Raw genomic sequence first — 16,596 nt, 5'->3', positions numbered from 1 at the left:
TACTTCAGGTAATTGTTTTCAACTTGCTCACTGGCAAACCCTTACTCCCTAAGAGCTTGGGATGGATGCCCTAAAGCCTCAGTGTTCTTATTACATTTATATTTATTTAGTTTCTATGTATAATGGTTCTTTTTTGTTGTTGTTGTTAAGTTGACACAAGCCTGGGCTATGTGGAAAGAGGGAACTTGAGTTGAGAAAATGTCTCCACTAGATTGGCCCGTAGGCTAGTTTGTGAGGCCATTTTCTTGACTAAAGATTGATTGTGGAATGACCCAGATGACTATAAGCAGTGCCACCAGCCCTGTGAAGGTTGTCCTTGGGTGTATAGAAAGCAAGCTGTGCAATCCATAGACAGCAAGCCAGCACTCTTCCCTCTGCATCAGTGCCTGACACCAGGTTTCTACCTTGAATTCCAACCTGACGTCCTTCATTAATGGACTGTGCCATGAAACTAACCCAAATAAACTCTTTCCTCAAGTTGCTTTTGGTCACGGTGTTTATCACATCAATAGAAACCAAACGAGGACCGTTGTGTATGTGTGTGTGTATGTGTGTGTGTGTGTCATGTGTGTAGAACAGAAGATAACTTGAGAGTCAGTTATCTTTTTCCACCATGTGGATCCCAGGATCAAACTCAGGTCATCAGGCTTGGTGGCACATACCTGAGCCATCTTACCAGCCTGGGTTTTCTGTCTCCTGCAAGGGACTAGAAAGCTTGGCACCCAAGCCATAGAATCTCAGACATTTGAGTATGTGGTAATTGAATCAGCCTAGACTGGCTTTGCTCACCTTCAAATAGATTAATTCAGCCCCTATATCACCCTTGAGACAGAACCAGGGGCCTTCACTCTACAGTAGACCCAAGAGCTGCTAAAGAACAAGAAATCTATGACCTTGTGGCCTTACCATACAGGACTTAGACTTTGTGCTTTTACTACATCAGTGTTGGTGTAGATTCTCTTACCGGCTGGAAATTTCTTTCTCCTCTTGGAGTTGACCCACTACAATATTAAAGATGATAATGGCAGAATGCAAAGGACTTATCTGTGTAGTTACCATGGTAGGCACTGTATTGGTTATCTTTCCATTGCTGGGATAAATCACCATCGCCAAGGCATTACAGAATAAAGTGTTTTATTTGGGCTTACAGTTCCTGAGAGGTAAGTGTTCATAATGGCAGAGCAGAACATGGCAGCTGGAGCTGCAAGTTGGGAGTGTACATCTTAATCTGCAAGCAGTAAGACAGAAGGCGTCAGAAATGGTGTGGGTCTTTAAAACTCTCAAAGCCTGCCTCCAGTGACACACTTCCTCCAACAAGGCCCTGCCTCCTGATTCTTTACATATAGCACCAACAACTGAGGACCAAGTGTTCAAACATCTGAATCTTTGGGAGACATTTTCATTGAAACCACAATAAGCATTGGAAAACCTTGAGGCTGCCACTGTTACTGCTTCCTGTTGTGGTTTTATTCCAGGGCTAGCACACGCCCACCCACATTCTCTAGCCTTAGTCAATCCAATGAGTTTCTTTGCATATCCTCTTTGATATGGCCTTTACCTGCTTTTCATGTTTCTCTTTCTTGAGCAACTCCAAGACAATTGGGAACCAATAGTTTCTTTCAGATTTACCTTCAGTTTGCTTTATTTTACTCAGTATTAATTCAGAACACACCTCTGGAAACAAAAGTTCTGTACAAAAAGAAAACCTCTTGATTTAAAAGTATTAAGACCCCTGAATATACAGGCCATGTGGAACAGAATATAAATGCATGGGCTATTTTGAATGGAAACATTTAGCCTTGGCTTTGATTCTTTTTTGTTTTTTTTGTTTTGGTTTCATTTATTTTGTTTTGTTTTTGTTTTGTTTTGTTTTGTTTTTGAGACAGGGTTTCTTTGTGTAGCCCTGGCTGTCCTGGAATTCACTCTGGAGACCAAGCTGGCCTGGAACTCAGAAATCCACCTGCCTCCCAAGCACTGGGATTAGAGGCGTGTGCCACCTCTGCCCAGCTCAGCTTTGACTCTTATATGAAGCTGACATTGCAGTGTTTAACATTTTCCAGATTTTTAGTACTTGTAGCCTTAGAGCAAAAACACCATTTTTTATTTTGTAATCCCAGAAAGAAAACAACCAACCAACCTTCCTTCTACCAATTTTTGCAGCAGCCCAAGGTATGCAACGTTTAATCAAGTGCTGATTCAGACACAGAAATGATAGGGCAGGCTCTTGCCTCACCTTCAAGAGAATTTTTTCCCCTGCCCTCCGTCCATGGAGCAGCCTAGAGGCTCCCATCAATATGCATCCACATGACTTTCTGTGCACCAAATTCATCTGCAGAAAGAAGTAATAACCAGTTCTACCCCATGGGGTAGTTGTAAGAATTAACAGAGCAGCATGGGTAAATCCCTTAGCACAGTGATTTGTATCTGCTAGCTTTGCTATTATTACTTGCAGCCCTTGGTGGTAAGGGGTGTCCCAGCAAGGGCTAGGATCACGCAGAAGTACCATGGAATGCTCATATGTGGAGACTGCACATTACCCTTATCACCCACTGCCCCAGCCCTGCCAGGTGTGATGTTTTCTCCACAGACAGGCAAATTCTTTCTATTTCAAAGTGTATTTTTTTGTGAAGTGGCACCTCTTGGTACTCCTTGAGTCCATTCAGACAGACCTTCCCGGCTTCCATTCTCTGGGGATGAGAATGCAAACGGATTGCATCAACAAGGCTAGCCTTTCGGTGCTGGTGACCCCATGCGTCCATTCTTCCAATTAATATGTCTTATGTGCCCACTGTGTGGATCAGATGGCATGTTAAGGACATTTAGTAACAAACAATCAAGAAACACCAGGCTCCGCCCTGGGGAGCTTGTCATTTAGTAGTATGGATAGAGTCCTAGTGGAAAAGAAAGATCCACAGGAGCTGATGTTGGAAGATGGAATGGCAACCAAGACACAGAAAGTGAGATGCAATTCCTTCAGAGTTGGCTTTCAAAGACAAGCAAGGTTGTCACCCCAGGCATGGTGGGGATTAAGGGAGTGATACATACATATATATTTACCTAAGAGGTTCCAAGGAAATTGCTATTTGCTTCTATTAATTTACTCCTGTGGGGACATACACTACTCTTTTGGGAACCAATAGTTTCTTAAATAAGCTCTTTTATAAACAATTATTATAGGAACATTTGGCATAAGCACATGACTGATGTTAGCATTAATCTTCTCCTGATGATTAATAGGGCAGAGTCTTGTTATGCAGGACTTTGCATTCTGGGAAGTGAATTTGAAAGAAACAGTAATTTCATTTAGAAAACCTCAGCTGAGACTTTCAACCCTCAGGAAAGAGTAACAACTGAAGAAGTCCCAAGGCATAACCTTAGGTCTTTACTGACTGAGCTTCTCTTTCCAAAGAACTTTCCTTCTTCCTGAAGGAGAGGCTCCCACAGCCACAATTGTCTGTGTAGGACAGAAGTACCACGTGAGATGTGACCTGTAGACTTAACATGTACAGGAAGCACTTCTATTTATATTAATAACTTCCTCACTTTGTTTCTTTCTTTTCCTTGCCCTGAAGCATACTGAAATAAGAGTTGTTGGATCATCTCCATGGTTCCTGCCTGTTTCATTTGAAGATGGAAAGACAAATATCTAGTGGTGGCTTTACAATACTCTTGGGACCATAGTATCACAACCTCTGAAAAGTCCATTCAGACAAGCAGCCTTCCCCGGGCTGCCCTAAAACCCCCAAGTGAGCCACATGTCCCTCCTGTCTCCTTCCAGACATCTTGCTCTGCCCCAAGGCATGCAAGAATGTGGAGCGTATTCTGATAGACGCCCCAGGCATCACCCAACTCCACCCTTCTTCCCACTCTCCTACCCCTTTCCACTCCACCTATCCGAAGCAACAGCTCCCATCTCTGCTGTTTTCTCATATCTGAATCAGTCACATGTTACCTGGGTGGCTTTACATGGGTTAAGATCTGTGTGCATTGGGGAATCCTGTACCTATAAAGAGACTGCGAGAGGGGTTGGAGTAATGGATGAGTGGTTGAGAGCAGGTTGCTACTCTCATGGAGAACCTGAGCTCAGCTCAATATCTATGTCAGGTAGCTCACAACTGACTGTGACTCCAGCTCTAAGCTATGCATCTGCATCTTCTGGATCCCATGGTCACCTGCATTCACACGAGCACAAACCCATACATAAACACACACATGCTTGGAATACAGGAAGAACAACCCACATTTCACAAGGAACTCAAGAAGAAGGAAGACCAAAAGGTGGACATTTCATTCCTTCTTAAAAGGGGGAACCAAATACCCACGGGAGGAGTTGCAGAGATTAACTATGGAGCAGAGACTGAAGGAAGGGCAAGCCAGCCTAAATATAGCTAACTCCTGAGAGGCTTTGACTGTACCTGACTAACACAGATGTAGAGGTTCACAGCCATGCATCGAACTGAGTACAGGGTCCCCAGTGAAGGAGTTAGAGAAAGGACCAATGGAGCTGAGGGGTTTGCAGCCCCTTAGGACGAACAACAATATGAACTAACTAGTATCCTCAGAGCTCCCAGGGTCTCAACCACCAACCAAAGACTGCACATGGAGGGGTCTGATTGTTCAGGCAGCATGTGTATAGTAGAGGATTGCAAAATCGATCATCAATAGGAGGAGAGGACCTTGGCCCTGTGAAAGTTCTGTGCCCCAGTGTAGGGGAATGCCAGGGCCAGAAAGTGGGAGAGGGCGGGGTGGAAGGCATGGGGAAGGGGGAGGCAACAGGGGTTTGTTTTTGTTGTTTTTGTTTGTTTCTTTGTTTTTTGGAGGGGAAACTGGGAATGGAGAAATTTGCATGTAAATAAAGAAAATATCTAAAATTAAAAAAAAAACACACATGCACACATAATTAAAAATAAATAATTAAAAAAAAAAAAGGCCATGAGAATAAATGCCCCACAGAAGATAGGATGACCCATGGGGATATTTTCAGTATGAAAACTATATTTAATACTGTATGTAACATTTCATTCTAAAAAAGTATTCTGCATGATATGTAGTGATAAATGCTCAAAATATTTTCTATTTTTACTATTACCCTCATTTTCTTCCTTTCCTCTGTCTTATCCTCTTCTTTGCCTTCCTCTCTTCCTCATTCTCTCTCTTTTGCCTCATTCCTCCCAACTCCTTCACTCAGCCACATCTCCTTTGTCTCTCTCCCTGCCCTTATCCAGACCTCCCTCCCTTCCTGTCCTCCCTCCCGTTCCTGCTCTCCCTGCCCTCTCTGCAGCTGCTCCAGCCCGTGGGAGTTTGCCCCCACATTCGGTCACTGTTCCTACCAGAGCCAGCAGCTGACAGACGGAGCCAAGGCCAACCAGGTACTTGACCTTAGGGTTCTTCTAGATCTTGAATTTACATTTGTCCAGTCAACTAGCCAATGTTTTTGAAGAATGTAAGAGATCCAAAATCCCTGGGGACTAGGAAAAGATAAATGTCCTACTGACCATCTTTGCTAAAAGGAGAGAAAGATTGACTGTAGACATGTTAAGCTGTTCTTTTAATATCTGGGCAACTCTCCACCACATTCTCTCATGGTCTGCTTGTACCAGGCCTCAGCACAACCCAAGTTCCTCCCATCCTTTTTCTGCTCTTCATTTCTGAATTTGGCACCACATCCTAATACTCACTGACTTTCTATCCCCTGTGCTGGGTTCTGCGCTTGTACAGAGTACAGACTGGATCTCAGTCCCATACCTCATAACAACTCCACAACACAGGGCCAAAGAACAGAGGATTTGGATTCAGACAGTAGCCGGATTCACTTCTGTGCTGGCGGCCACTTTGCTTTTGTGATTTTATGGGGTTTGTACCTTCTCCGTGCCCATTCGCCAATTTGCCAATTTAACAAATATCCATTGAAAGCTCACTGTATTCCAGGTACTGAGGAGGGGTAAGGGATGGAGGCGAAACCTTTACCCATGAGCAGCTTAGAATGAGTGACGGCTAACAACTGAAATCAAAAGAAAACAAATGAAACCCGAGGGAAGATGAGTCCTGTGAATGCGACATTCAGGAGCTCAGGTGAGTGACAGCAACCTGAAGAAGTCAGAAAAACCACCCATGTCCACACAGAGACGACTTCAACAGTATTTCTCATCCTGGCGCCACCGCCATGTTAGGACCAGTATTACTTGGGTGTTGGGAAGGGCTGCCCTGGACATTGTACGTTCAACAGAATCCCTGGTCTCTATCCCCACCTACCCCCACTGTGACAACCCAAACATCCACAAATATTGTTAGCGTTCTCTAGAAGAGTGGGTGAGGGAACAGGATCACCCCAGATGAGAACTACCGCCTTAGAGTTACTGTGCCGGAGGCTGTGTTTCTGCTCTGCCGCTTTACTTCCGGTGGTGATTTTGTTTAGGAAACCCCAGTTCCTGAGCTTCCGCTTCCTCCTGGGTTCAGAGGGAGATCATCACCAACATCTTATGGCGTCTTCACAAGGAAGAGATAAGAAAATAACCAGACTATAGTAAGCCTAAGTCTCCATTGTGCAACCATTGTCACCGATCTGTCTTGCCAAAAGACTACTGGCCCCCTGGGGACAGGAAAGACCTGTCACATAGACACCTCTTGCTGCCCTCACAAAAGACTCCTTCAAATTTGTTTATCCTCTGAAGTTAAAGAGACAAACAAACAAACAAACAAACAGAAAGTCTAAGAAATCTCTACCACATATTAACCAAAGGAGACAAGAGTTACCAAATGAATGGCCGCGTTTCTGACCTGGCCCCAAAGAATCCTAGTCCAATCGCAGTTATCATCGGATTACAAGCTTTTAATGGACCAAGAAGCAGCCTTTCAGGGCAAGCTCAGAGAAGCATAGGAAAGCTCATCCCCGCCTGCCCCCCCTCCCACAGGGAGTGGCTGACGAAAGATAATACTGACTTCGTCTTCCTCTTCAGCTCTGAACAATTGAAGGGGCCTTTCCTCTTCCTGTTTGGCTTGTTTGAAGCCCCCAATTCTCTTTGGCACATCAGATCTTACCTCCCCGCTGCCTTTGAGGCCCAGCCAATGACTGAAGGACGTTCGTTTTCAACTGTCCACATTGATCTGGGGGAAGGAGGCTGGTACACTTTGCCTCTTTGGTGTTATCCAAGCATCGTATAGGAATAGCTTCTATACCTGGCTATGAATGGCAGTGTCATTGGGCCCCTTATTTGTCCTTCTCCCTGCCCATCTCCACCTTATCCCTCTTAAGGTTTTAAAGATAGACCCAGACTAACTTATCTTTATAGAGATCTGAGTAATTCCTCCTTGGAATAGATTTAAAAAAAAAAAAATCCAGAAGGGTATCTACCATGTTAGATTCCTTTCCTAAGAAATCATTTCCAGTGCCTTTTGAGACTTTATTTGCCCCTGTGCCTGGAATATTTGCTTGATTTTTCCCTCTGCTTCTAGATCCTGTGTTGAATAATTTTTGGCCAGAGAAGATAAGCTTTGATTTAATACAATTAAAAAAAAAAAACAACTTGTATTTCCTGAGAAGGTGCATGCGAGTATGAGATTCTATTCAGGATACCCTGAAGGATATGACACAGAACAAGGCACACACGTCTGGAAGTACCTGTATCACTTGCACAAAAATACCTATTAAATGTGTATTGGAGGTGGACATGTACCAGACATACAGGTGCTAGGACAGCCTGGGACAGTAAAGTCCTACCAGATTGTCTGAGAGCCCACCCGGCCTGCTTTGTCTTCTGACCCCTTCCTGCCACATACCAGGCTCTTACTAGATACTCTAGGTGCAAACATGACTAAGCCATAATCCTGTGGACACTCTGAGGCCAAGTACAGACAGGAGACTTCTGTCCACAGATGCCTTGACGCCATTTGACAAGGTAGAAAGTGTTCTTGCTGATGCAGCGGGGAGTATCTGCCCAGCCTGGAGCAACTGGGCATGGCTAACAGATCAAGAAGCTAGCCAGTGGTGAAGGAAGAGAGAACACAAGAATGAGTGCTGAGAGTGGAGAACCTGCACAATGGACACAGAGGACCTATCCAACGGCTGGCTCCGCCGTGTCGACACAGCTGTAGAGATCTGGCCTGATCTTCCCTGAATCTCTGCAGTGCCTGGGGAGTATGACACAAGGAATGGCTGGGCCACACTGACCCTCTCCAGTGACAGGAAAGTCCCCTCAGGGTTTCTGAGAGCCCATCAGGCCTGCTTTGTCTTCTGACTCCTTCCTGTCCGGCATCCCTCCTTTTCCTTTCATAGGTCTTGAGCCACCCTAAAGCCCCAGCCCCACTTCTATGTCTGCTTCTAATCCTGCCCACACCAGCACCGGAGACCAACATGCAGGCTAGACTGTGTTCTACCTCCAATGTGTTTCGATCCTTTCCCTCCACCACGCAGCCATTCTTAAGGTAGTGTGCCCAGATTCTAGTTGTCTTTAGTACCATCCAGGCTTCCCAGGGGTTGGACTGAACAGTTCAGAGAGAGAACTGGATAAAACCAATTCCGTTTTTCTTCCCTCCCTCCCTGGGTCTGTGTGGCCCAGCCATTCCTAATTCATACACCCCAGGCACTGCAGGGATTCAGGGAAGATCAGGGAGATCCCTATAGCTCTGTAGACATGGTGGAACCAGCCACTGGTCCTCTGGGTCCGTCATGGTGGCTCTTCAGAGAGAGCCTTTCGACAGCTTGTAGATGTTTTCACATGGAAGAAGCTCACCAGGATGCATTAGAAAAGCACTTGATATCTTTCACTCAACAGTCATCCTCAAAGGAGACAGAGGCCTTATCTGATTGGCCAGTTTAGGAGAGGAGGCCCCACCTTAACCTCCTCTTCTCTAAGGATGGGCTACCAAAACAAAGGAGGCCACTTCCTGGCTTATGCTCAGAGCTGGGCTGACCAGTTCTGACCTCCTCTGATGTTTTTGCCTTCCAGAAGTGGATTAGAAGCATTTGCAAGCCATTTGGCTCCACACTAGGCAGCTTTAATCAGTAATTATTCGGACACGTTGACCTTCATCTGACTCCTCTCTCTCCTGTTAGTGCTAAATTTGGACAAGGAGAAGGGATGTTACATCTCAGAGCCTCTGAAATACTTCAATAGCTTTAGAAGTTCTTAACATACCAACTTCTCTACTCAAAACATTAGTAATTACTGTTAAATAAATAAATGGTCAAGTAAAGGCCTATTGCTTTGCCTAAAAGACATAACCCCCACTAACAGGAATTATATCTATATAACTTTGTACAGTAATATTTTTTTTACTCAAACTCACACTTGGACAATGTGCAGAAGCCTTAGGCATGAATCTGTGGACAGAATTATTGAATGATTGCTTTAAATCTTAGGAAAGAATATGACCCCAGTGGTGAGCCACAGTGTTTTTATGCAAGGGAGAAACCCTCGAACTTAGCCCCACCTTATATCAGGAGCTTAGCTGAACACGTGGAGCATGAGGGCTGTAAGAATTCTACAAACTGTAACAAGACTCTCTTATGTCAGATAAGTTGAAAGTTAACGAAGTGCTGGGACACCGTAGCTTAAGGAATCCCAGAGCTTGTCACTGGCCCAGTGTACCGATAAGCTGTCTGAATGACCCCATTTCAGCCATGTTAACTCTCTGAGCTTCAGGATCCCCATTTGTCAAATGACTCTAGCCCCAGGCCTGTTGTCCACAGAATCTTAGGAGGCCTGTTGTAGTTTGCTTTCTATTGGAGTGGTAAAGACTGTGACAAAAAGTGACTGGGGAGGGGGAAAGAGTTTATTACACCATACAGTTCACAGTCCAGCTTAACAGAAGTGAGGTGGGAACTCAAGGTAGGAACATGGAAGTAGGAACTGAAGCTGAGGTCATGGAGGCGTGCTGTCTACTGTGTTACTCCCGACGCCTTGTTGAGCTTGCTTTTCTTATACCACACAGGACCACCTGCCAGGGGTGGCATTGCTCACAATGGGCTAGGTCCTCCCACACCAATCGTTAATCAAGAAAATACCTCCACAGACTTGCCTATGAGCATTCGGTAGAAGCGGTTTCTCAGTTAATGTTTTCTCTCTCTTCCTGCTTGATTTCAGCACTCATCAAGTTGACAAAAGAAAAAAAAAAAGGCTAACTGGCACCATATCATTTATAGGGGCTATGCCCCAAAAGTGGGATAAGCATTTTTCATTGTTTTCATACTTCATCTTTCATCTGGAGGTGCTACTGAGTACCCACACAGGGTCAGAAGACTGAGACTCAGATAGCTCAAGTCCTTTCCCCAGGTTTCTACAACTGGCAAAGGTGAGCTTGAGCTTGAACGCAGATAGCAAGCCAACCCACCTGACCCATGCTTTAACTGTTGCCCTGTCTTAAAGTGACGAGCTAGAGAGGAAAGGAGAGTGAACCTCCAATGCCTTCCAAGATCTGTTCTCAGATAAGCTGCAAACACTCTCTGGGGTCCTGTGTGCATAAGATCAAACACTACCCAAAAATAGCTATGCCTTATGATTACAATGTTATACATGTTGAAGGAGAATTAAGTTGTCGGCTAACTGACCTTAAGATATAGAAAGCAGCTTGGATTATTTGTGTGGCTTTATGTAATCACAAGAAACCTCCAAACTGGAAGAAGGGACTTTAAGAGGAGGGATGTAATACAAGGATTCTGCCATACTGCTGACTTCAAGATGGAAATGCAGCCTTGAATCCAGAATACGGTAGCCTCTAGAAGTAAATTCAGGGCCAACGTCTCGAGGTTAGTCCACTGAGATCCATGACTTAGAGGGATGCAACACGTTCACACGTTGGCAAGCCATTAGCTGGCACTAATGTTACAGCCACAGCAGACCCAATGTACCAGACACGGGCTAAAAATTTACTCCTGTGGCTTTTTAACTTCTATAATAAAATATAATTCCTTATAATGCATTGGATGGTGCAGAGAACTAAATGACAAATTATTTGCCCTGAAATATAACTAGGCACACAGCCAGATTCTCCATGCATGCCTTATCTTGAGCAACTCTGTTTCCATTACCCTCGGCTCCAGCCAACAGTCCCTGCTTCCCATCTCCTCTTCCCAAATGGTTTGGAGCCAAAAGAAGACTGTAGAGCTTTGAGACCGACAACTCAATCTCTGCAAAGATGCCTTTAAATGCTGTTTAGAAGGCATTGCTCCAAAGCATTCATTTATTTTAAAACAATACGAAACTGAAAGAAATAGGAAGCACAAATGCCAAGCGTTCGAGTTTCTTCTTCTTCTTCTTCTTCTTCTTCTTCTTCTTCTTCTTCTTCTTCTTCTTCTTCTTCTTCTTCTTCTTCTTCTTCTTCTTCTTCTTCTTCTCCTTCTCTTTCTCCTCCTCCTCCTCCTCCTCCTCCTCCTCCTCCTCCTCCTTCTTCTTCTTCTTCTTCTTCTCCTTCTCCCTTCTTCCTCCTCAGCCCCAACTGCTACCTCACATGTTCTCACTGTGTTATAAAACTTCTTGAATCAGAACCTTGCCCCAAATAACACACAAACCTCTACTGTCTAAACAGTGGCCACATACCTCATTTGGGGAGCCGCTGAACCTTAAAGGACTGTGGAGGATGCTGGGGATCAGCAAGAGACCATGGCCTGGGATCAAGTTCTTTGGGTATTTCCTAAAGGGGCCAAGAGCATTACATAATCCTCTGGCTTTTCTTTGTCCCTAACTAAGTCTTATGATGGACATCTAAGAGTTTCTGAGCAGAGCAACACAGGAGATACAAGACCAGCTCAGGCGGGAAAGAAATGGGCTTGAAGGTCTCTGCAGTGTAGTTGCTACAGTCTTTGGCACCAGTATGACAGCTAATTAGCACTCAGATCTCTCATATGGCCCCTCTACTTTGGCCCTACATAGAGCACTCTTTGTCACTCCCTACTTTGAATTTTTCTCTATATGACTTTTTGCTTCAGGAGATTTTCAAAATGAATGTTTCAGTAACTAAGAGTGATTTAAATGTCTAGATGTAGATTAGACTTCTAGGGTTGGATGTCTGGTACTCATCCTTCTCCTCCCTCCTTTCTGGCTGGGTACATAAGAGGATCGCACACCCCTAAGTCTTCTCTTCTGCTCCACACCTGGCCTTGGTTCTGGTGGGTATATTGTGGGAAGAACTAATGTGTGTCCCTTCTGCAAGCAGAGCACCAGCGCTTCTTCCAACAAGGAGGCAGTCCACGTGATGATGCTCAAGAACTCCCCCTTGAGCCTGCATCCCTGAGCCATGAGAAGAGCTGCCCACAAGCTGTTTTCTGACTTAGCGATTTCCAGACCCAGCACCAGGAGTATCACCAGGGAATCGGTCTCCGCCTTTCCGCCAGTCGCGCAGAGTTAGAAACTGTAAAGGTAAGGTCCAGCACCTTCTGTATGAAGGAGAGCTCCAGGGGATTCAAATGAAAGGGAAGTTTAGCAAACCATGTCTTAGACTTTCTAAAGCCTATAGGGTTAGTTTGACTTCAGCACACTTTGCATGAATAAGAAAAAAGTAGGGGGGGTGGGGATTATTGAGCTGCTGAAATCATGGCTTCTCTGAGGCGTTACATCATTGCAAATGGAAGGTAACTATAGGTATAAAATACAGTACAAAAGCAATCACATGAATTCACCTAAGCATTACCACCTGCTGGACGTTTCCAACATAGGGGCTGCTCCTATTTTAATAAAAGGGAAGGTGGGCATGTTTTAAAGAATGATTGAAAGTATTAACATCAAACTGAGATTATTATTTTTTCCCTTGATGAAGAACTGACTTTAAATTGTGGCTGCAAGTGAAAGCTTGCCGTGTCACACACCTTCATGGGAAACACTGATCTTATAGGCCCTTTTTCTTCTGTAATAGAGGAAACCTTTGGCCCTGAAAGTGTGCCTTTGCCTAAGGCCTCTCGCTGCCTTAGTCTACTTTGTACTACTATCACTGACTAACACAGAGTGGGTAATTTATAAAAGATAGCGGCCGGTGTTTATTTATTTTGAGATTTGGTTTTGGTTTAGCTCATAGTTCTGGAGGTTTGGAGTCCGAGAGCGCAAGGCCAACAACTGCTCAGCATCTTCTGAGTCCCAGCACGGCACACGGCACACGGCACACGGCACACGGCACCACAGAGCCAGATGGAGCAAACACGCTAGCCCCAGTCTCTCCTCTCCCGACGAAGCCATGGATGCAACCCGGACTTAACACCTTCATGAGTTCATCGGATCCCAATCCCTCCCAAAGCCACCTTTTCCGAGTACCATGCTCATGCTGATTTGGACATCAAGTTTACACAGGCATTGTAAACTATGTGGGTCATAGGTAAATTGAGTTGAGACCCAAACCCAGGCCCCCACATTCTCTAGTTCTAGGTATTTTGCTTCATGCCCTTGAAAAGTCTCCAATTTTCCAGTAACCATGTACCACATATCTACAACTCAGGTCATGGTTTTCCTAACCAATCAATCTTCCCCAGATAGCCTGAAATGGAAGGGGCTAAAGAGAGGCCAAACCTGCTCGAGTTGGGTTTGTTTTATTTTTGCTCGTAATATTCTTTTAATTTAATGCATCTGAGTATGACTAGTTTAGCTATGTACCCTTTTCTGGTTCTACTTCTCCTTTTTCCTTTTTCCTTTTTTTTTTTTTAAGACTTCATACACCACATTCTCAGCCCTGCTCCTAACCCCTCCCAGACCCATCTTCCTTCCCCCTTCCTCAACTTTGTGTCCTCTTTTCTTTCTTTCCACCCATCAAGTTCATTTGTGCTCCCTGTGTATTCTTGGACTTGTGGCCTTCCGTTGCCATGGGGTTGAGTGACAAGTGCCAGCACTCTTCAAAACTGCCCACCCCCAGCAGCTATCTTGCTAATGGCTCCTCTGCTAGGGGTGGGACTTCCTGTCCACCTCCTCTCTCCATCCTGGACTTTGGTTTGGCTTGAGCTTGCCTGGGACTTGTGCATGCAGTTATAACTACTGTGAGTTTACATGTGCGGACGCAAAGAATCAGTGAAATGAGGAATTGGTTCTCTGTAAAGATTAACAGGACCAACAAATCTCTAGCCAAATTAACCAGAGAAAAGGAGAGGAGCCACGTTAATAAAATCAGAGATGAGAAGGGAGACATTACATTAGACACTGAAGAAATTCAGAGAATCTTAAGGACTTCTTTTAAAACCTCTATTGCACCACACTGGAAAAAAATCTAAAGTTAAATAGATAAATTTCTAGATGCTTATGGCTTACCAAAGCTAAATCATGATGAAATAAATAGTCTAAATAAATCCGTATCATCCAACAAGTTAAAAGGAGTCATTTTAAATCTCCCAACTTAAAAAAAGCTCAGGGCTAGATGAATTAATTGCACAATTAGACCAGACCTTCCAAAAAGAACTAATACCAAATATTCTTAAAAGCCTTCACTAAAGTGGGCGAGGAAGGAACACCTGCAGAGAACCACACCTGGGCTTCTATGAGCCAAAGCCGAAAGCACTGCAGAGGACAGCAAAGGAGAACCGAAGAATCCCTCCCCTTTTCTCCCAGACCTCCCTTCTGTGGTCCCAGCTCCCAGTGCAGACCCCTTCCTTCTGGGCTCTGTTCACACAGGTTTGTCCTGGATCCTCCAGCTGTTCAGGCACTCCCCCTGTATGTCAGAGTCTACGGATTGCATCCTTTTCCTGCAGGACGTCGACCTCTCCGTGAACACACCCATAACTGGCCTCCCTGTTTGAAGTAGACTGGACCCTGACTGGTAACAATGAGTGTTGCTGAGTTCCTTCTCATAGCAAGCAAAAGCATCCTAGGTAGCCGTTCAGCTTTCTGTCACCATGACAAAGCATCTGACACGATCAAAGGCGAAAGGTGATGGGAACTCGCGGTTTCGGAAGCTTCCACCCACCCGTTGCGTAGCCCTGCTACCTTGGGTCAGTGGGCGCGCAGGATGTCATGATGAGGAGGCTTATTCCATGAGGAGGCTGGCAAGCAAAAGGAGAGAGAGTTGACAAGCATGCAGGATCTCCCCCTATGGCATACCACTCGTGACTCAAGTTCCTTTTGCTCGGCCACGTTCTAGGGTTCCCACTCCCCTCAAAAGGAACAACCCTTCAAGGCACGGGTTCTTTGAGGATATTCAGGATCCAAACTACAACAACTGTTCTACACTAAAGAAACTAATCAGAAAACTATGCAGCAATTTTGAAAATTAATGTAAGTCCCTATACACTAACAGGGAAGCTACTTGGTGGAAACAAAGAAGTCACCAAACAAATACACTAAAAAGTTTAACTTGTATTTGTCAACAAAGTCTATGTATTTTCTGAGTTATATACATTACCTATGTTTATATAAACTAGGCATTGGAGCATACACCTATAATTCTGGGACTGTGGAGGTGGAGGCAGGAGGATCAGAATCTCCAGGCCAGTGTTCGCCACTCAGTGAGTTTTTTTTTTTAATATTTATTTATTATATGTAAGTACACTGTAGCTGTCTTCAGACACCCCAGAAGAGGGCATCAGATCTCATTATGGATGGTTGTAAGCCACCATGTGGTTGCTGGGATTTGAACTCAGGACCTTTGGAAGAGCAGTCAGTGCTCTTAACTGCAGAGCCATCTCTCCAGCCTACCACTCAGTGAGTTAAGGTTAACCTATGCTACATAAAACCCTGTCTTGAAAAAGAATTTAATGTATGACTATGTAATTAACAAAAAGACTTCTAGTAAGTCATATCATTATTAACTCTGAAAGGCAGAATGAGAAATGGAATCAGGAGACAACGGTGAATGGAAACTTTAAACTTCCCACATTATTCCAAGGAAAATATGGCTTGTATAATTAAAAACTACTTCCGCCATACAATCAAATAACAACTAAAGAAAGTAAACCTTGAAGGTTTATTGAGACTGTCTTTTAAAGCATTAAAAATTCCAGGCTGGGAGTTTGTGCTTAAGAAAAAGAAGAAATGTGGGGTGTGTGCACGATCTAACCTAAGCTGCACTGTGTCCTCCTATGGCTGCAGAAATGATCAGATAAGGTACCTTAGAAACCAGTCAGGGAGGCACATGATCTGCAGTGGGCACTATGTGAGAGCTGCTGTCCTCTGGGGCTCCCTCACTGCTCCAGCCTCATTGACCTTTCCTCTCCCCATGACTGACTGTTCCATGTTCTTTGTGCTTCAAAGATTTCATACATATAGTTCCTTATCCCCATTACTTCTTTTGCACACCTGCCGCCTTCACCGTTCAGCATGGCTATCACTGCTTCCCTGAGATCTCTGTGTCCTACACACAGCACACCCTTGGCTTTGTTGTTGTTGTTTTTTGTTGTTGCTATTTTACAATATTTGTCAGGGAGTATGTCATCAAGACTGTGAGTCTCTAAACTTTTTCATGTACTTATTGGTTTCCTTCCGTGCTCCAAACTATACAAACTTCACAAAACCAGGGACAGTGTTTATACACTTCAGCGCTCTTTCCTTTAAAACCAGTAGAATGTCTTGGCACCTGGTACAGGGGAAAGTAGCAATAGATACATAATAATCGTAGCAGGAGCAGAAATAGTTACTGACCTCAAACATGTTTTCATGCACTTTTCATGTGTTAACATGCCTAGCCATCCTAAGA

The 16,596-nt window shown here is 44.5% G+C and overlaps 1 long non-coding RNA gene across 3 annotated transcripts in view; it reads left to right on the top strand.

Annotated features, from left to right (window-relative positions):
* LOC116087248 overlaps nt 1–16,596 on the top strand; it is a 50,230-nt gene that overhangs the window by 12,052 nt on the left and 21,582 nt on the right. For 2 of the 3 annotated variants that reach the window (XR_004117333.1, XR_004117332.1), the window contains exons 2-6: nt 5,189–5,369; nt 5,929–6,072; nt 12,151–12,353; nt 12,999–15,179; nt 15,326–15,409. This is a non-coding gene — a long non-coding RNA (uncharacterized LOC116087248). Of the gene's footprint in view, nt 1–5,188; nt 5,370–5,928; nt 6,073–10,115; nt 10,291–12,150; nt 12,354–12,998; nt 15,180–15,325; nt 15,410–16,596 lie in introns of those variants that run through there. The other variant, XR_004117334.1, reaches the window with a different exon arrangement.

The sequence above is a fragment of the Mastomys coucha genome, unplaced genomic scaffold, assembly GCF_008632895.1.
Source record: "Mastomys coucha isolate ucsf_1 unplaced genomic scaffold, UCSF_Mcou_1 pScaffold13, whole genome shotgun sequence".
NCBI lineage: Eukaryota > Metazoa > Chordata > Mammalia > Rodentia > Muridae > Mastomys > Mastomys coucha.
The sequence above is the reverse complement of the archived record's forward strand: the minus strand, read 5'-3'. Positions and strand labels throughout refer to the sequence as shown.